This window comes from Catharus ustulatus, chromosome 6, assembly GCF_009819885.2.
Source record: "Catharus ustulatus isolate bCatUst1 chromosome 6, bCatUst1.pri.v2, whole genome shotgun sequence".
NCBI lineage: Eukaryota > Metazoa > Chordata > Aves > Passeriformes > Turdidae > Catharus > Catharus ustulatus.
Genome location: NC_046226.1, coordinates 45,596,211 through 45,617,016, shown reverse-complemented (window position 1 = coordinate 45,617,016; position 20,806 = coordinate 45,596,211). Strand labels below are relative to the sequence as shown.

Sequence of the window (20,806 nt, the reverse complement as noted above, 5' to 3'; positions counted from 1 at the left end):
CACAGAAACCATGTGTGGCCTTTGAAGGTGACCAAACACTTCCAAGGTCCTGAGCCAGTGCTGAGTGACAGAACCTGTCTCCTCTCACTGCTTTATGCTTGCTCAAGGAAAGTGAACACCCTCTGGGGTACATTTTTGGGGTACTAGAAGGCAATGAAAACAGCAGATGGTACCTTGTTGTGGTGTAGGGTCTCGTAGGGAAAAGGTAAGCTTAAGACAGGCTTCAGTTGTGTCAGGGTATCTCTTTAGCTTAAACTGTGACTCAGCACTGCTGCGAGGGAAGAACTCTGGTGGAATCCCATTTACTTTCAAGCCATACACAGTGCAGATGCTACACCAGAGGGATCTTTCCTTCCTTTGTACTATTGCTTTAGAAAAGCAGATTCTGGTTCATGACCAAGAGATTCTACTCAGAAGTAGTTGCATTACTGTGCACTCAAGATGATTGATTGGGATGAAAGACATGGGGTACAAAGGTGAGACAGGGCACTGTATTCATATTTGAGCCACTGAGCCAGGACTGCCTAATTCCAGAAGGGCTTATTTCCTATTTCTGCCTTAATTATAGTGAAAAGTTGTAAATTAAAAAAAAAATCAGTAAATGTAGCATTTTTCTCCATTTACATTTTTACAGGAAAAAGGAAACAAAAGCCTCTTATCTGAAAAAAATACTGAGAGCCTGAAAAATATGCTTATACTCCCTTGTTTATATAATTCCTGACTCAAGATGAATCAATGGTAACTCAAAATGCCTGTGTATAAATTATTATTGTTTTGTGCCTCTGTTCAAGGCCCTCTACCTTTCTCAGTTTCTTTTGGGTCAAAGTATTTCCTGGTTTTAGAAAGCTCAAGGGTGCTGTCTGCATACATGTGCTTTTCCAGTCTATAGTATCCTGTCCCACAGTATGGGACAAGTCCAAAGCTTCTCTGCAGCTGCCAGATGGTAATTTTTACCAAAGAACTGGTAGATACAAAAGCCAATGTTCTCACAACTGTAGTACCACTACAGGGCTTCATTCAGTTTAGATGTATCACTGTGCTTGTTGTGGTAGGAATCCTCTGCAAGAGAAAGTCTTGCTGAGAAACCTTAAAAATGGCAGCCTTAAAATCAAAATATAAAAGGAAGAGCACTGGCTGCAGGATTAATTCTCCTGGGACACAGAATGTCTCTTCCTGCTGATATTTATAATCCACACCTGGACCACATTGTTGGTGGTCCTTGCATTTCTTCTGGGATGAATTCCATGGTCAATGATTGAGTTACAACTTTGTTTTCAACACTAAACTAAGGGGAAAATGAATTGATGTTGGAAAGGAGTTACAGTCAGTGACTCTTTCTCCATAGATTTTCAGGAGCAACTTTTTCATCACTTGCTGCAGTGTAAAGGAACTTGTGGCCTCACTGTGCTTTTTAGGTTTGTTTTTCCAAGCAGGATTTAGCTGTGAAATTCATCTAGTTGTCTTCATACAGGGAAATAGCAGTTTTCCCATGTGTACTTGCTTTTTGTACCAATGTAAAGTCACCATAAAATGTTACCAAATCAGAAAGGCCTTGTTATTTTCACTTCCCGTCAGTGTGACAACATATGATGTGAAGCAGTGGAGAAATTGGGGCTTAAAAAATATTTAATCAGGTCAAAGCACCAGTTTGCATGCCATTACACCACTAGTTTGCATGCACTTTGCACAGTTCAAAGCTTATTCTGAATGCAACTCATGTACACCAGGGCTTTCAGCCATCACAGCAACAACAGCACTGTGAGCCATGCACAGACAACAGCTCTGGCAAAATTTTCAACAAATCCCTGTCCAGCAGGGCAGGAAATAAGGTGTCTGGAGTGCAGTCCACAGATGTGGAGGGAGGAGATCAGCAGGTAGATAAATGGGGCCAGGCAGCTCTGCAGACTGGAACAAACACTGTACACCATGTGCAACCCTGTGCTCAACAGGGTTATCCTAGGGCCAGCACCTGTGGCCTGGAAGACACAGCTCCCTGTCCTTACATCCTAAGAGCCAAAGTCCTCCTTTTGCATCAAGTACCCTGCCCACCCCAGAGCTGTTTCAGCTCCACAGTCTACGAGGTGATTTGTGCTTCCTTCTGGCTCAGCATCAGTGAATGAACTGAGCAAAGGCAAAAATGGTCCTCTCTGCTCTGTCAAAGGAGCCCTTGACCATACACCTCTGCTTCTGCTGCAGGCAGCCTGGAGTTGAGTTCAGCAAATACTATACAGGAATAAAAAGTGATGCAACGCACCACCTACCAGACTGGCATTTTCCCTCGAATTTAAGCAGCTTGAGTTGCCTTTTCCATGCCTTTTCCATGCCTTTTCCATGGATAGCCTCTTTGGAATGCCTTGGGATTCATCTATATTTGGATCACTGCCATATACACATATATATATATGTATATAACTTCCTCTAGACTACTAGAAGGAACCCCTTTTACATCCTCATGGAGAATGAAGAATGTTTCCCTGTCCCCAAAATGACAGGAGAGACCTTATTTCCAGGCACTCTCAACCTTGGCTCCGATTCTGCATAATGTGTGCTTAGAAAAAGGGTCGTGTACTTACATCCCAGCAGCTAAGTTAGATTAGTGATGAGAAAAGATGTATTATTGGTAAGCTTCTGTATGTTTTATGCACTGTCTAGAAGTTTCAGTAAAAATTCAGCTTCATTACTTAACTCAGCATGCTGGCTGAGACCCAGACAGATGCTCAGGTAGTGTTTCCAAGTATTGAAAACCATAAAACACATCCCAGTCCACACAAATCTCACACCTACCTCAAAAGCCTTGCTTGACAGTTTTCAAGGCTGGATCTGTCAGCAGACCCACTGTCTAGTGACAGTACATGGCAGTGCACATGGCATGTTGCCTTCCACAGGGGACTCCAGTCATGTTTGTAGGCCAGTTCTTTGGCCATGAAAACCTGCTTTTTTATCACTGCACTTTGGCCTGAATGCCTGCACTTTTGGCTAAGCACTCCATTCTCTTTTCTTGAAGTACCTTAGAAGAGATCCTGGGTTAACCCTTACATTGGTTGAACAGAAACTCCTAGTGCCTGACCTGGGTGGTGAGCATATAGCTGAGCAAATCCCTTCAGAAGGAGACAGAAATTCAGAGTGGGAATCCTCCCATATCCACAAACTACCATTATCTGTAGGAGCCAGGAAGCTCCTGTAGTACTGTGACTCACCTTCATTCCCTTCCTTCACAGTCTGAGAAAAGACCTTTCATTCCTAGACTTCCCCACTGAAGACCTTTCATTCTTAGACTTCCCCACTGTTAGAAATGAAGATGGACTTTTGACAAAGTGAAGTGTGTATCCCTCCAACAACTCCTGACACATCACCACTAGCAGAACCTGTCTTCCTTGGAATACACACAAGCTTCCCCTGTCCTGCCCTACAATGGTCACTTCCTATGCCATGCTGTGGATGTATTAACACAGATCATTCCAAGTAATCTTGTGTACCAAACACAGGCAGCTGGCTAATATCTAAGTTTTCAGTTGATTGCTCCCTGCAGTAGCAGATCAAGTTACAAGTTAAGCTGGTGTTAAAAATACATTTCCTTCTCATTCTCCTTAAAAGCCAGTGGAAACACAAGTGTCTAGGACACAACCGTATATTCACTGTTTACTGGCTAACTCTTGGTTTGTGGAAGCAGATTTTCCAGGCGTAGATCACAATTTCCTTTTCTAGAGAATTAGGCAGCTGGATGTATGCCTACAGCTGTTTGCACAGGTCACCTCTTTCTTCTTTAAGATACTTCCCTCACAAACATGAGCAACACATGCAGCCCTTGGCAACCTGGAGAGTGAAATACAGAAACCTGGGGGCATGGGAGTGAAGGGGAGGGAAATAAATAATCCCACCATGGGTGTGATCTCAAATCTATTGAAGTTAAAGGAAGTGATTTCAACATGCACCATCTACTCTGCAAAGAGGTGCCAAGCTAACTCTAACCTATTGGGCTTTTCAAAACCTCCACAAAGATCACGTTTATAAATTGGTGTTGTATTGATGACCGCTGTTGTGATAACTCCTGGTTAAAATAAAATCCTTGTTCCAGAAGTGTGCTTGGCTGCAGCAAGAGCTGTATGTAGGTACAGGGACTAGGGAAAATGGCAAAGCTCTGTCTTGATGGAGAGAGAAAGGAGAGACAATAAATAAAATGCAGGAATTAGCCTGAGGAATATTTCAACTACCGGTCCATAAATATCACAAGTAAGGAAAGATCTTAGAGTAGGAATTGCCTCCAATTTGGACATAGCAATACCTGAGTACCTTTCATCCAGAAAATTTGTAACACTGTTTATGAAGGAACTTTATATCATTTTTCCTGCTGCAGCAGGAAATGTTGCTTAAGCCCAACATTTTAAATACCTCTGCCATGTGGGGATGAGCAGGTGACTCAGGACAAACATGCAGACCTCAGCTCAGCCCTTGGATAGGCGCTGTCATATTGCGGTACATTTTGAAACCAACAGCCACAATATGCTTCTGGAAGAAAGCATGCACACTCAGAGCACCTGGCATTACAGCCTGTGTTGCCATCCACACCATCTATAGGTACCAACCATCCATGAACAGAGTAGCTCAAGGAGCTGGGAATCCCTCAGGATGGGCTCAGGATGGGACGTGCTGCTTGCTGCTGTACCAAAGCCAGCTGAATGACGTCTCAGAACAAGGTGCAATTTTTGTGTCAACAATGGAATCATTAATACATGCGTCTGCAGGCTTCAGACCAAATCCCTTTCTTGGAACAATGCAAAGGGAGTTAAAGGGGTATTTTTTGTTGAGCCTAAGGCTGAGCTCCCCTGCTCCAGACTGCAGCACACAGACAGTGGTAAGTGTGTGCGGACAGACAGGACTTTGCTCTCTAAACCAGGCTGGCTCCTTGCCCGAGCTTCAAATGCAGCCTGTGAGGATTTGACTCCAGACGATTTGATGGATACTGTGTGGGTGCTGGAGGCAAGAGAAGCCAAGAAAATGAAATATCTGTCTGTCAGTTGCTCTGTTTCCTGAAATATTTAATACAGATCCTTCACTTCTGTAAATACACTCTGCATGCTGCTATAGGTAGGGTGTGGTTCTAAGTGTGATACTATGAGAAAAGTGTGCAATACATAAACCAAAACCAGAGAATGTTTAATTTACAGGCATCATTCCTTACAAGTGGTAATAACATCCACATGATAAATTCATTCATTTCTGCAAACGGGTCATAAATTACATGCCAGCACAGTAATCCCCATTTATAGCATTCTTTGACCTCCTCTGCAATATGCCAATTGAGTCTTTTCTACCTGCACTGCTTTTAACTTTATCAAGTGACTTAAGCCCTCTGAATTTTGATCATCAATTGCCAACAACTGCAGTGATTAAACTGAGGCCTGAACCATCTCCATTACTAAAAATTCACCACTTGCCTTTTCTGCAAATCCCATTTCAACAGCATTCCTCTCCTCTTCCCCCTTGTCTAGGTCTGCCAGAAAAAATATGCAGGACCATTTCCCAGGGTTAATTTTTAATAGCATCCTCACTGCTGCAGCAGATGAAGTCATTTATTATCCAGCAGGCAGCATGCTAACATGCTAGGCAGTGGCAAATGCTGAAGGAGGTGACTCAGGCATAAGCAATCAGGCGGAGTTGTGCATTCCCACCTGCCGGATGGCTCAGCACAAAGAGCCGAGCACGAGCATGGTGTTTGAGTTTACCCTACACTTGCATCTTCATCCGAGGGACACCTGGATTCCAGCCATGCAGCCAGTGAGGTCTTTGTGCTTCACAGTCATGTGCAAAGCATGTTCATGAGCAGAGGCCAGCCCTCCCTCTGCCCGGGCACTCTTTTGCTCTAAGAAAAGCAGTCATCCCTGCTGCAGGAATGGGTCAGCCCAGGCAGTTTGGCCCTAAATAACACTTTGTGATCTCAGGCAGACTGGAGTTCAGCCTTCCCACCTGTAAAACAGGTTTAATGGTAGTTGGCTATTTTATAGAAAAGCTGGGAGGATTACTTCATGTCTGAGATCTCTAGATGAGAATTGCTTAGTGGCAGAGAGCAGTTTAAAAGAACAGCTCAAAATTAGGGCCAGAACAGGCTGGCGGCCCAGTAAGCAGGTAGAAATTACTACAGAAACTGCACTGTTCTTGTCTCATTACCCAAGAGCCTCAGAAAGTCTGATGCAGATGATTCACTAACCAGAAAGTGCTTTTGAATTACTTATTAAGTAGGATTCATGTTGCTTTTACTGCTCTGGGACGCATAAGGTTGGGCTGCAGAATCCCTTTTACCATCTCCTCAGAGTGAAATGTGGTGGTAATGCAGGGTTCACTCACCCATGTATCTATCACAGTTGTATTTTTGCCTCCACAGAGCAGACCAAAGGCCACTGAAGAAGTAGATGAATCTTCCCTGTATCTGCAGTAAGCTTTGCATCAGATCTCAGCAAGCCAACAAGAACGTGCAGCTAAACATGCTACAACAAGTTCACTGGCATGTGCTGATCTGCAGGAGAGCCGGTCTGAGTGTGCTCCTGAAAACCAGGAAGGTCTTGACTAAGGAGGCAGCAGCTTCCTGCTTAGTGCTCACTGGAGCACACCAGTGCTGCTTAAATAGGGAAACAGAACCCCAGCTCTGAAAACAGCTCTGAACCCATTCCCTCCTCTATGCACTGTCCCAGAGAAGCCACAGGGAGGGTATTGTTTTACTCTTAATTCACTTTGTGATCATGTAAGTTCCCTAAATCCCACTGCCAGTAAGCTCCAGTGATTAAACAGCTCACTGAAGGGAAAATACAGCTAATACCTTCTACCCCCATCAAAGCATATTGCTAATGAAAACTGGGAAATCACTCAGTGTTAATTCAACATCTGTAGATTAACACAAGCCATGATAGTCACTGGCTGAAATTCCATCAATCGCTTAGATTTGTGTAACACTTGTGATCAGTGTTTTCGTACGTTAACCTCAGTATTTCCCCAACTGAAGTCTGCTGACTGAAAGTGGGAAACATAAAGTCATGAGTCTGAAACCAGAGAAGAAATTTGCAATATGTTGCTTTGGGCATCTCAGCTTAGGAATCTTGCAGGGGGTCTGACTTCTGAACTGTTTAGCGTAGGCCCCCTGAAAGCCTTCAGAGAGTAGCTGGGTGATTTGCACACACACACACGCATACACAGTCACACCAATGCTGAGCTCATGAACATCTGCCTGAAAAGTTACCTAGAAACGTGCAAGGGACCTGCCTCAGACCTGCAGGATGCAAGTGACTGCAGGTCCTGTTCTGCTTTTCACCTTCCCTGATAGAGAAGCAGCAGAAGGATGATCAAACTGTAGACAAAACCCCCAAGATGCTGTGGTCTTTATGGCTTCAGTGTGGGAAAGTTCTGTTATAAGGAAAGGGGTAACTGCCAGCAAGAAGAGAATCTGTGTGAAACAGGTGTAGAAATACCCTGGAGACATCAACTGTGCCCTGCCTCTGGCTGAAGGAATGATTTCTAGCCCTGTGCTGCTCTTGAAGCCATTAGTATGGGAGGACTATACCCTCATCTTTACTCTTAGGACAGCCTAAACAGGATAGTGACACAAAGAGCAGAGCCTAACTGCCAAGGAAACCTTCCAATATCTGACCTGGATTGCACTTGATGTGGGAATACCGCTACCACCATAAGCTCCCAGGGAGCTCCATAACTCAGGATCTTTGCTCTGACAATGAACAGCTGCACTGAAGGACAGTGCCTACCTTTGCCATAAATAACATCAAGGCTGAGGTCACCAATGGACTTGGTTACTGCAGCAGCATGTATTTGAGGTAATCACAGAAAGGGATGAAGGGGGAGCTGGAAACACTGCACAAGAGCATCAGGAAGAGGCTGCCACAGAGGAGAACAGCTGTCTGTAATGGAAAGAGACCAGATAAGCAAGCTTTACCAAGGTTGGGTAGGAACAGAGCATACACTGGAGTGTCAAGAGCACTAAGAAGTAGAGAGATGCTGGGAAGGCTGGATTCTATCCTCCTCCAGTTTACAGGGTGATTTTACAGGGTGATTTTACTTATTTATTTTTTAAATTTTATTTTATTTCTGCTTCACTTCAGCTTTACTCACATAGATAGGAACGAAGGCTCAGGGCATCTCCTTATAATAGAAGGAAAATCAAAATTTATGAGGGGCTTAACAGAAGAGAAAAAACGGTTTGGGAGCTCGAGCATAATGATGAGAAGCTGGGGTGCATGGCAGGGTTAGAAACAATGTGTGGCCAGTATATCAAAAAACAGTCAAAGGAAAAAGAACCAGTAGTTCAAATGGATCAACACAAATGTCTTTAATTCTATCTAGTTCTACAATGTGTGCATGCCTGAATCATGCTGTGCAATACTGCTTTGAAATTTCTGCAAGAAAGAGATGTAGTTAGCAATTTTTCTTTGATGCTGAGGGAAAGAAAATCAGCATAATCTGATGAAGAAGAAGACTATTTTAAAAAGAGTACCAACAATATTAGTGTCTTCTCCAGGAGAACATGTGGGATGGTCTGAGATTTCAGTACAAACTCATCTGGTACAGAGAGGCCTTGAACTACACAGATAAATCTGTTGCACATCAGTGAAGGCAGAAATGATACAGAGCGCAAGACATCCCTTAGCAACTCATCCTGCTTCCACTCTGGAAATCTGGCTCCTGCCAGCAAAAGTGACAGATGACCCAGAGCATGGTAAGTGATCCAAACTGTTGCATAAAAAAGCCTGGTAGTATATCAGTTCCAAAGGGTTCAAACTCTTCTGTAGATTTTGAAAAAGAAAATCATGTGGAGAATAAATATCACAAGGGTTTCTTAACAAAAATTAGGGCTTCCAGCTTCCAAAGACCTGAGTTATTGCTGTATGAAGACAATGGCAAAAGCCCTCTCTCAGTGTGCAGTGATCTGAAGATCAGGCTCCAAGGGAATGATTGACATTCCATTCAGGCTGATAGCTAACAAAAGCTCCTGTACATATGCCAGTGAGCCACTGCCAGGAAAATCGGTGTGGCTCCCAACTTGCAGATTTCTGCTTTACCAGGTCTCCTTCCATAGTTGACCCTTGCTGATCTATGCTGGCAGACTCAGCAGAGAGTGGAAAGAGACACAGGACCCCACCAACCCTGGCAACTTTTGATAAGATGGGGGCATTTCATGAAAGAATCAGTGTCATTTCTAAGTAACTCAGGCTCCAGATTCACCGCATGATCAACTACAACTCCCTGGAAAAAGCATGAATAGCCAGAAAGAACATTTGTTGGGGGCTGAAGCAAACACCCACAGGAACAAATGGGACACTACAGAGGTCAGCGTGCTTCAGATCAGACTGAAACTAGCAGGCAGTTATAGAAAGCCACACTGCTTGTAAATACCCAGAGATCAAACCTGTATCTCATCTCTCCCCCCTGCTCATGCCACACAGCAAAATCTGAAGTCTAACCATCCGATCATCCACTCAGGGGAGAGCCTCATGTTACCAACTATTGCATACCACATCTAGGGAGATGTGATAGTTGCTCATTCCCACAGTGTCTCTATAAGGAGGCTGACTGGGAAATGACCAGTCTTTGAATTATGTCTTTTGTGTGTGTGTGTGTGCATGTGTGTGTGTTTGGGTTGTGGGGTTTTCAATAGCAAAAAAAGGAATCAGCAGCTGTCTGTATTTTTAAACTATGGAACATGAATCTCCTTCCACTTCCAAGCTCTGATTACAAAGCCTTTCATTTCTGTGATTCCGGAGCATCATCTCTACAAGTTTCTATTCTCAGTTCAAAATTGACCAAATCCAACTGTTAACAAAATTTATTTCAGTCAACAGAAATCTTTTCTCTCTCTAGTTTTGGTGGAACTTGGGCCATGCACCTAGCAAGATGCTGCCTTGCTTATTTTAGAAAAGAAATTCATCATAAGAAAGATCTTGTCCTGGATCAGATAACCCTCCAGAATTGACAACTTTGCTCTACCCACCAAGAATCTTCTGCAACATTTCAAGTGGTTGAAAGAAGCCTGAGCACTCTTAGTTAGCAGAATTTAATCCACTATTCATGCCATTATTTTGGGGATTAAAAACAAAGTGGTCCCATTCACTGCTTGGGTCATCTGAATGATGATGTCATGTCTTTGGAGGTGATATATAGAGGAAGATTTTGTTGATTTACCAAGGATTGATTAATTAATTTAGTGTTTTCTTTTGCTAATTGATTATTCCAGGAGATCTTTCCAGTTCAGTGTCAGTCTTAGAAACACTTTGCAGCCAGGACTAACTGGTCTTTTTTTGACTAGTTGGACGGCTGCTTCCGAGTCTTAGGTATCTCCAAGATTCCCAGGCCCTTGTGATGACAGTACACACTTGTGGCATTTAACACTTGTGATGTCTCTTGTGGCTATATCTCTCTTGGTACAACCTGCAGTAAGGATAAGCCTGCTGACTTTTCCCAGTCTCTAGAAGACTGTTAAATTATAGTGTTGAACAGTTTTAGCATGGTTCCTTTGAGATAACTTTTATTTATCTCATGGTTTCTTTGTGTCACAGGAGACTCAGATTTTCCCCAAGTCTTTTTATAGTCAGTCACTCACAGTACAAAAATTCATTGTCAAGAGTGAACTCTAGCTTTGCATCTCACATCTCACATAGATTTATCTGATATATTAAGAGTTCATTTTCAAAGGCTTCTTTTCAAGTCATGCTATTGTCAGGGTTTGTAATCTAGCAGTATTTTCTCTACAACCTCACTAGGAAGCTAGAAGAGAATTGCCCATGAGTCACGAGAATTTTACCTGTGAATTCAGCTAGGCCCCAGGCAGCTCAGAAAGCTGGCCCTGTTTCTCAAGCATTAGCACTACTGCATTAACAGCATAAATTTTAACTGGGAGAGTGTTTTTAAAATAGAAGGAGGAGCATACACTTCAGTTCATCACACAATTGGAGCTGTGTTACTTGTGGCTCAAATCAGTAGTCAAGGGATTAAGAAACTTTCAGCCTTTCCTTCACTTTTCAAATCTGTCCCACAGAACACATCCTTTCCAGTTTCAGAGTAAAACATACCCTAGACCCACTCCTGATCTGCAAACGAGCCTGTCCTCAGCATGGGTAGTTCCACTGGCCTCTGTGCACAAACAACAGTTTTCAACATTGTCCTCCTCTGAGCTAACAAAACTTTTTATCTCCTCCCAGAGTGGTAACTATGAGGGTTTCCCCTCTCTGTCCTCTCTGATTCCCTTTGCCATTTCTACATTCACTCACTAAACCAAGCAAGCTGAATGGCAATGAGTCTGTCCTTCCCAGAAGCATCCCTGTAAAGAGAATGGGTTTGAAGACAGACTTTGTAAGCCTATTCCATCCTTTGTTCCAGGTAAATAAAAAATACTTACAGATCTGCACACTTAACGTCACTTAAAAAAAATAAAAGAGGACAGTAAAATAATGGAGACTGAGAGAATGCAAGCCAAATTAATTTCAGAATTGGTTCATCCCTTACTGGCATCTTCAGAGTTGCATCAGCTTGCTGAGGAAATGGATTTGTCTTTGTGTTTCTGAGAATCCAGCCTTGTTTCAATTCTTCTGAACACTTCCTTCTTTCCTTCTGACTGCACTTCAGCTTTGATCCAAGTATCAGATAGGCTCACAAGGCAGATGACTTGCACTGAATCAAACACAAACTTCTACTGACAGGTTCTGCTACCTATATGATGCATGATGGACAGGTGAACAAAATGGATAAGGTCTCAGCTTCTTTCCCTGTTACAGTAACAAAGCACTTTGTAATGATTTATTTTTTTTCTATTCCATAAGCTGGTTGCCATGGCAAGTTACTTGTACTACTCTGTCAGATACTACAAGGAAACAATTTGCATTCCCTAGAAAGATAGAATTTTGTAAAAGTTGATTGCTTATCAGTTTGCTTTTTGCCATGACACTATTCATCCTCTAAGTTCAGGGAGAGATGAGCAAGAAAACATCCCAGTATGAAAAAACAACTTGCAGGTTTCTTGAGTCTAGTGTATCTGCAGGAGAACTAAATTAAAAATATGAAGAATATGGTGCAATGATGAAGCAAAACTCAGAGAGATCTCAGCTTTTCTCAGAATGCTCTCAGAGACATTGTTAAACGGAGCAGAGTGACAGAACCTTCCTTGCAAACACTTTCCAAGAAAGTTTTGGTTACACAGAAAAAGTGTGCATCCAGGAAAACAGACTAAGGTGAGCTCAAAAGCCATGGAAAGATCCAGAAAGCAATCTGCATGATTAAAAGTCAGGTGAACTTGTAGATATGGTGACAACAGGAGACCCAGAACAACAATAGCAACTGACACCACTAATCTACTCTCTGTGTCTGCTGAGAACTGATAAACCCTCCAGGATATCAAAAAGAAGTATGTATCCTTGTGAAGCTGAAAAATTCCTGTTACCTACTTTGCTGATGATTTTGATGACCACAAGAAGACCTTTCCATGCTCTTTTGAGATTTTTACTAGGGAGAAAGAAAGAATAATTCCATTTAAGTGTTTCTAGTAGAAATCACTCCAAAAAAAGACTAATATAAAAAATGCAGCCTTGATCTGTAGCTGATGAAGTTCAGTTGCTTACTAAGCTCTTGGCATGGCTATATGTCACACAGTGGACAGCTAAGTTTATGTCTTAAGACATAAACTCTTACAATTCTTGTTTAATTACTCTTATAATTCCCCTCTTACAGAAGTTAAAGAGGGGGTGAAAATATCGAGGAGTTAATTTTGGGTCACAGCACCTACAAAAATCAGTAATGTACCTTTGCAGACTGAATTTAGAGTGTTGGTACAAAAAGCCATGGCAGGAAAAGCATGTCTATGAGTTATGGCCTTCCAATTGCAAGCTACATACAGTTTGGTGAAAACAATCATGAAAAATTGAAGGTATTTTAACTCCACTGCAAATTTTGTTTTTGGAGTTTTACTGTGGCAGTAAGGACCTAGGATACTCTCACTCTCCTTTTTATTGCTCTGCATGCCAGTGGACCCAGTATTTAATTAGCCTTCCTTACCTGTCAAGCAAGGCTTACGACAGTAAGCTTACACTGCAAGCCAGACATTTTCCAAGAACTAAACTCAAGTTTAGAGAAAGGAAGGAATAATCTGCCCAGGAAGAACAATTTTCTACAAACAGAATGGGCTATAACTTCAGAAAGTGTAAATCTGTGCTCTGACAAAAGCAATAGAGTTACTTTGCTTTGCCACAGTAAGGATCTCCACAGAGGATCTAGTCCCAGTATTTTGCTTTTTTATCAAAAAGTACTAGAAAAAGAAGACACTTTTAAGCTATTATCACTCTCTGTGTCTTTGCAAGTCTGTGCCATCACCCCTCTGCAATTGTGTGGTTATGACTCACCAATAGGTGATTCTGTCTCTGTCTTCCAGCAGTCTGCAAACAAACAGTCCTCAGGTATCTTACAGCCTGATGTGATCTGGCACTGAAGAATGAGCAAGAGAGAGGCAGTTTCAGTCTCCTCTTCTGGTGTTTCTTGGTTCTTGTAGGTCATTAAGAAGCCCAAAAAGCATAGAGGTTCCCCCACAGCTGTGCTTATTTTACTACATATTTGGTGCTTGTTTCCTGACAAGTTCTTCTGGGCCACCTAGGTACCAAAAAATACAAGCCTGTTTTCAGGGTGCTTGAAAAAGGGAGATTTCTGCATGCTCCAGTACCCTGCCTGCTCGTTAGAAACGGCTAAAACAAGACGAGACAGGTAGCCCGGAGAGGCGGTGCACGGTGCGTGCGTGTGTCTGCCTGTGGAGAAACCCATCACCTTTGTGTGCGCTGCTGCTCTGCCCTCGGCTCGCTCGGGAGAGATGCTGGCTTTGCGCGAGCCGCGGCCCTCGCTTCTGTGGAGAACTGAGAGGTCATTCAGAGTCAGGAGGGCTTGTTAGAAGCAAGGGAAGAGTTTCGAGGTAGGTTAAAGCTTCAGCCTTTTTGTTTGGACCTGTCTGTTTGCGTGCTGGTTTTTGGAAAAGTCCTCTGGCAGGTTTGTTTGTGCTGGTGCAACACGTTTGTGAGACCTGAGAAAACCTGCACAACTGTCTCAACGGGTATCCTTAGAACATGTTTAATCTGCTCTTGCTACAAGCTCTGCAGGGCACGAGTTTTCTTTTTATTATGTGTCAAGTGTAGTATCTAGAACAATGGTTTTTAGATCGATTTTCAGATTACTAGATACTTTTCTAATGGAAACAATAAATTGTGAAAGTGTGCTTGAAACATATGTCTGAGAAAACTGTGCTTTTCCAGTACCAGAAGCACGTACTTTATTTGACATAATATTCTGCATCAAAGCTTGATTACTTCTGCAATCTGCCGGATAATACAGTAACTATGCAATCCACTATGTAGTTACCAAACAGCAATAGGGGAATCACGGTGCCCAAGAGGAGAAAATGTCTGGTGTATATGACAGAATGGGAAGCACTGCATTGACAGACCTGATTTCAGGACATGAAGCTTGAATCCATCAATATTTACTAGCTCTGCTTCAGCAGTGGTCCTAGTGGGACCCAAATAAGATCAGACAAGAGCCTTTCAACACGCTTGGACCTTCATCTGAAATTGCAGTAATTCTGTTCAGACAGTCCATACCTCTGCTGCTAAGCCTAACTGAACCCTATCTGCCTTATACAGAGTCAATGCAGGTGTCTTTTCTTTTGTGGCCTTAATTGCACTTGAATGATTCGGAGTCATCTATTTTTCTAGGCATTCCAGGGGCCAGACAAATGCACCCTGTGAGCCGAGTTTAGCGCATCGCGTTATCAGGCAGGACCGTGACTGGCAATCAGCACCACATTTCAGGGGTCTCTGGTCCTCCTTTCCCGAGCGCCTCCGTGGGGCGCCGACAAAGGCAGCGCAGCCCCGGGCAGTCCCGCGGGGAAGGGCGGGCTGCGGGAGCGGCGGCCGCCAGGCCTTCCCCTCCCCTCGGCTGCGGGGCGCTCCTGCGGAGGGGCCGCCGCGGGGCGGGAAGCGCAGACGGGTTCCCGAGGGGAAAGGACGCGATCCCGGTGGCTCCCGGGGCGCGGGGAGCGGAGGCAGCAGGGGTCACCCGCCGGGGCGAGCCAGCGCCCGGCCCGGCCCCCCCTCAGCCGCCGCCGCCGCCGCCCCAGGGACCGCCCCGCGGCCGGGCCGCGGCGGGCGGGCGGCGGCGGTGACTGACAGGCGGCGCGGCCCACCCGGAGGGCGGAGGCGGCGGGGGCCGCCAATCAGGGGCGGCGGGCGGGCGCCGAGCGGCGGGAGGGCGGGGCGCGGGCTGGGCGTGTGCCGCGGCCGCCGGCGGGGCGCGCTCCCGCTCCGCTCCCGCTCTCCCCGCACGCACATTGTCCGGGCGCGGCGGCGGCACAGCGCCCCGGCGCCCCGTGCCAATGCGGGGCGGGCGCGGCACGCCGGGGGCGCCTCCACCACCGCGGTGGAAACTTCCCCTCGCCGCCGGGCCGACGCGCGGCTGAAGCCCCCGGCGGGGAGGAGCGGAGCGGGGTTTCGCCCGCCTGGGGGGGCGCCTCGTCCAGTTTGGTTTTTTCCTACGTTGGAAGGGCAAAAGCGAATAATACTGTTAGCTGGCTTTAAACTTCCGCGCCCCGCTCTCCAGGACGCGCATCCCGCCCGGCGGGGCGGACGAGCCGGTGAGTGACCGCCGGGAGCGGGCTGGCGCTGGGTCGCGGTGGGTGGGACGCGCCGTCGCGCACGGGCAGCGCCCACCGGCTCGGCGGGGACGGGTCGGCAAAGCCGGCGCCACCTGTTAGCGGGGCTGTTTCCCCCACCGCCAAGTTCGTACCTCTGCTGTGCTGGGGCTGCCCCCGCCGTGCCCGGGGCGGCGGTGAAAAGGGACGGACCCTCGGCCCGGTGGGCGGCGGCGGGGCGCGGGGTGTTGGGGGCGGTGGCGGCCACCCACCTGCTCGGCTGGCCGCGCCATGACTCTGCTGCCTGGGCGCTGCCTGCCGACCCGAGCCCCGGCAGGCCGCCGGCATGGGAGGATGGTGGGGTACCACCGAGCCACAGCCTCTGTACCCCCTTTGCCCTCTGTCCCCTGCCCTCCTTCTGCACCCACTGTGCACTCCTCCTGTCCTTCCCCTTCCCAAGCTGCAGCCCTATTTCCTTGCCCCCCTTGCTGTCCCGCTCCCCTCCATATCCCTTAGCTGCAGCCGCGTTCACCTCTCTTCCTCGCACCCTCAGTTTGCAGCTCACTGCGTCCGTCTTCCGTCTTCCCTCATCCCCTTGCATGCCTCATAGTGCTCGTATGATGCTTCCAAGGGGGAGCACCAGACTCCCCACTCTTAGCCAAAGCAGGTACCTGCAGGGCGCTGGCACCCTCCAGGGCAGACCAGTTCCATGGCGGTGCCAGGCGTCGCCAGGCCCGGAGCGAGGCGCGGAGGGGGCAGGCAGGTGGTGGCGGCGCAGGTATTTGTGTGCATCTGTGGGCAAGTGAGCGAGGTCCCCCGTTCTGCGAGCATGCGGCTCTGCGGAGCTGGTGACACCTCCCTCCCTCGTAGGGACGCTCGCCGCCGGGGCTCTGCGGCGTGCCCAGGCTGCCTGCGCCCTGCTGCCCCGCAAAGGGTGCCGCGGCGTCCGGGGCTGCCGCGTCTGCACCCCGACTGAAGGGGCATCTGATGGCTCTCTTGGGCCGTAGAGGTCCTGACTGGGGATGTGTGTTAAATTGCTTCGAGCAGTGGAGCGTGCCTGGAGACAAAAGAGACGATGAGAAGTCAGAGTGGACTGGCGAACTCTGGAGCTGCTGGAGAAATGCTTAGGACAGCTGGAAACAGGACTGTGCAGCAAGAATGGCTTGTTAAGCCATTGCGTGGCAAGTCAAGCCACTGATTATTTCAGTGTCCTAAGTTGAATGGTCGTATCTTTTGTAGCCTATGATGTGCAAGTTGCTCCTGGGTAGGTCTTTGAAATACAGAAAGGGTAGGAACTCCTGGTGAGGCTGTGTAACGATGTATTTGAGTCTGGTTGGTATGGGTAGGATGTGCAGCTTGGAGCAAGAACTGGTTTTGAATGGAGGAAAGCACATGAGGTTTGGTGTGGGCTCAGCTGAAGAGTTGCTGTAGTCAGAATTGCTGATGTGTTTATCCTTCACAGCTCTGGAGTATTTTAATTCTACAGCTGGTGATTTGTGTGATTTTCCCAAGTGTTTTTAAGATGGCCATGACTGAATCCATGTGTATCCCCCCTCTGTGTGTCTGGTCCTTTCCTTCTCCTCGTAAAGCGTTTTTCCTGTGTGATTAATAATGTGCCAACTGCTTCATTTCAGCACTGGGGAAGCTGATGCTGATTGATTTCCCTGTTCAGTCTTCTCAGTGGGTCTGGAGGCTGATGGGTGTTATCACTGCAGAAAAGTCTGCTTTTGGGTGGGAGCTGTCAGCATGTCTCTTTTTTATCTCAGCGAACCTCTTACTTCTTTTAATTAAAAAGAGATGAAGTATGCGTGGTAATACCCTTCATGTTTACATAAAAATGATCTTGTAATGAGCAATAATTATCTCAGTTTGGGATATTGCTGAGATATTTAAACAGGTCTTATGACCTGAGGGACACTTTTCTGGCCCCAGGGAGTTGCCCTTGTTGTGGTTCTCTCCTGTGGCGAGTTTGATTCTTGGCTGCTGCCAGTGGTGAAGGTAGAACAGCAGTGGGAGTAGCCTCGTGCTCCTCTGATGTCGGCCTAGAAAGCCATGACCACAGCTTCCTTACTGAGCCTGGTTCTGCTTCCCAGGGCTCCCTGGCAGCTCTGCCACCATGTGTGTGGAGATGGTCTGCCTTTGATGGCTTTCACCCCCATGGTCTGAGGATTCTCAAGGGGACCTTGCTGTTGTCTTGGAGGGGGGATAAAAACAGGCTGAAAAATTGCCAATCATACTCTTTTTTTCCTGGTTTTCACAGGGAGGTTTGGAGAAGGCTACTGATAATGTGGGAAACTTTTCCCTGTGAGAATAGAGATCCTGAGGCATCCTTGTCTATCTTTCACCTGCCTTCCCTTCCCTTTAAGAGGAGCAAAGCTCAGCTCAAACATAAACATTTGCTTCCAGGCTGGATATGGCTCCCACTGCCTTCCCTCCTGCTACCAGTGTGCCCCAAATTTACTTTTCTATTAGGCTGCCCTTGGAGCTCACCAAGTTTTCTTGGGGTGAAAAACCTTTATGGAGTAGAAAAGTTGAATATTGGGAAAGCATTCAACAAAATAAAATCAAGACAAAAAGTACTGCCTATAGAGAGTGGTTCCTTGTGGGAGGGTGGTGATTCTCTTCTGTCTCTCAAGATGAGTTATACAGTATGCTGCATTTTTGTCAGTCTAGGAAAAGCAAAATGGTTGTGCTTCAAGTAATCTTTAGTTGTCATTTATTCCCAGTTTTCTGTTTTAACATTTTTAAACTGTAAACTTAGAACTAGAGCTTATTAAGCAGCAGATAAAAATGTTGAATGTATTTGAATTTCCATTGTATTAATCTAATAATATATTTATGACATGATATTTGATCAGCTCTATACCTGGCTGAAGACCACAAAAGAGTGTTAATCAAACAAATTATTTGACAAATATGGATGAGATTAAATAAATGGTCTATTTGCCAACTGCCGTTCAACTGATCTGCCATGGCATGTTCCTCGTTCTCTTATCTTTCCCTTCCAGTTTTCATTCCATTTTTGCATGGTTTATCTTTTCCTGAACTTTCCCGGGTATCTGTTTCATTTATCTCTTTTGTGTGATGGTTTTCCTTCCATTCTTCTACCTCTTTCTTGAACCTCTCTTTCCATGCTTTTTGAGTCTAAATTAGCCTTTTTTCCCCTCTTTTTCTCTGCCTTCCTGGTGGAGTTTTTTATTGAGCACTTCACAGCCAGCTCAACTAAATCTGGTATGTGTTTAAACCCGTAAAAATGTAAAACTGAACCCAGACTGTGTGTGAGTATGAAGATGTTTGCTTGGTGGTAATGCTTCTCTCCTCCCCATGTTTTCTGCCTGTTTCAGGAAGGGTATTCCTGCAGTTCTGGAGGTTTTCCCCAGCTCTTTTATTTTTGCTTGTGTTCTCCTTATGCCTCTTTCAAAAGCGAATTTGACTTTGTACCTTAAGAAAGCAGCCAGGATCAAATGGCAGCCCTTGTGTTCCCTGGTTGTGTATCTGTATGCAACCTGCTTCCATCTGCTGTCTGACCAAACCCAGCCTTCCTGCCAGGCAGTTTTGCTTTCCTCCTGGCATTATCCTTCCTCCCCACTGGGTTTACAGCCAGGAGGTGCCTTTCAGTAGGGCAAGAGGAATGAATGCTCTGGACATTTTCTGGTTTACCTATTACTTGCAGAGTCTGTATGAAATTCAGGTTGATGAGGGTAGGTGGCAAGAGGTGAACAGGTCATTGTGCAGGTTATAGTGCATGACCGAGCAGTCACAACATTCAACTTTGATCTAGTATTCAAAAATGAAAGCCTTTTAAAAAATTATGTTTCTGTTACAAAGAAGACTTGGCTTGGTTTGGGTTGTTTTTTTTGTTTTGTTTTTTTTTTTGCCTTTTTTACCCCTGGATGAAATGTAGGGGTGGAGAGGATAATTCAAGAACAATGACAGCAATAGAAAGCCTTGTCTTTCAGGGGAGGAAATTTGCTCTGCCTTGGCAATAAAGCTCAGGCAGTCCAGAGGGGTATGATGGGAGTGCTCAGAGTGCGTGATTCGCCTCCGCTGATGGTTGCAGTGATGTTGCAGCAGTGCATGAGCTGTGTATGTCATAGCTGTCTGCTTGAAGTACTGGGAGTTATGCCATGATGCCCCCTTGTACCCTGAAGGAAAGGTCTGTGCTGTGCTGAAGTGAACAGTTCCACCTCTCCTCTGTCTTCCGAGGGGGTTTGGGTAACACTCCGGTGCACTGATACAGCGAGCAATCCAGGCGGCACATTGTTGCAAAGCAGAATTGATTGGGGAGGATGCAGCCAAGAGGAATATACTTTTGCAGTTAATTATTTACTGCAGGGAGAGAGAGAAGCTGATGATGTTTGGTTTATAATTACAGATATCCAGAGGTAAATACTTCAGGATGATCTGGTCTATTCTGTGTTACCTATTTCTCTATAATGTGGGACCAGCACTGTTTAATGACCAGCTCAGTAAAACCAAAACCCTGTTATCAATTTCTCACCAGTTGGATATGGTTCTATAGCTTCCTGTGTGTGGTGCTAACTGACCTGAATGCCTGCAGAGGGAATAGTCTTTCCATGCTCACTGTCTTAGTGCATGACCTGCTTGTGGTGGCCACCTGACAGTAATATGGGCTCTTGGAAAAGCTGAACTCTGTGCTGAAAGATGACTTTGTGGTTAAAGCCACAGGATTGTGAACTGGGGAGTCCTGAACCCCCATCTGGCCTTCACTAAGCTGGTTGCTTATCTCACTGGGCTTTTCTTTAGGAGGAATACTGACTTAGCAGATAGGCTGGATATTTACTGGTTATCTGCTAAAGGGGTAGGATGCCCTGAGTGAGGGATTCTGATAATGCAGAGGCAGCCCAGGTACTTGTACACTGCTGTGCTGTGGGCCAAACTTTAAGAGGATTCTTCCTTTTGCATAGCTAAATCCATTATAGATCAGAGTGCTGGTAGGCAAGTTGAATTCAAGAGCTGGTGGAGCTGAGTTTAAATATGTGTGTGTGGGAGCAGTAACTTGACGAATACAAAAAAGAGACATTGCTGCAATGTCTCTGGGAAGATGCCTGTATGTCTTCTGCTTGTTTAGCATCCTTGAGAGAACAGCAGACGTGAGGGAGAAGCTGTGGCCTGTGAAATGAAGAGGATGTT

At 45.8% G+C, this 20,806-nt stretch overlaps 2 protein-coding genes across 5 annotated transcripts in view; one reads left to right on the top strand and one right to left on the bottom strand.

Annotated features, from left to right (window-relative positions):
- LRRC56 (leucine rich repeat containing 56) overlaps positions 1-16,462 on the bottom strand; it is a 79,002-nt gene extending 62,540 nt beyond the window's left edge. For 2 of the 3 annotated variants that reach the window (XM_033063000.1, XM_033063003.1), the window contains exons 1-2: positions 16,324-16,462; positions 13,386-13,467 (exon numbers count right to left, since the gene is read on the bottom strand). The gene's annotated coding sequence lies outside the window, so the exon portion shown is untranslated. The remainder of the gene's footprint in view (positions 1-13,385; positions 13,468-16,323) is intronic. The other variant, XM_033063006.1, reaches the window with a different exon arrangement.
- The window catches only part of HRAS (HRas proto-oncogene, GTPase), a 39,754-nt gene continuing 34,230 nt past the window's right edge, over positions 15,283-20,806 (top strand). The window contains exon 1 of one of the 2 annotated variants that reach the window (XM_033063012.1): positions 15,283-15,655. The gene's annotated coding sequence lies outside the window, so the exon portion shown is untranslated. The remainder of the gene's footprint in view (positions 15,656-20,806) is intronic. The other variant, XM_033063011.2, reaches the window with a different exon arrangement.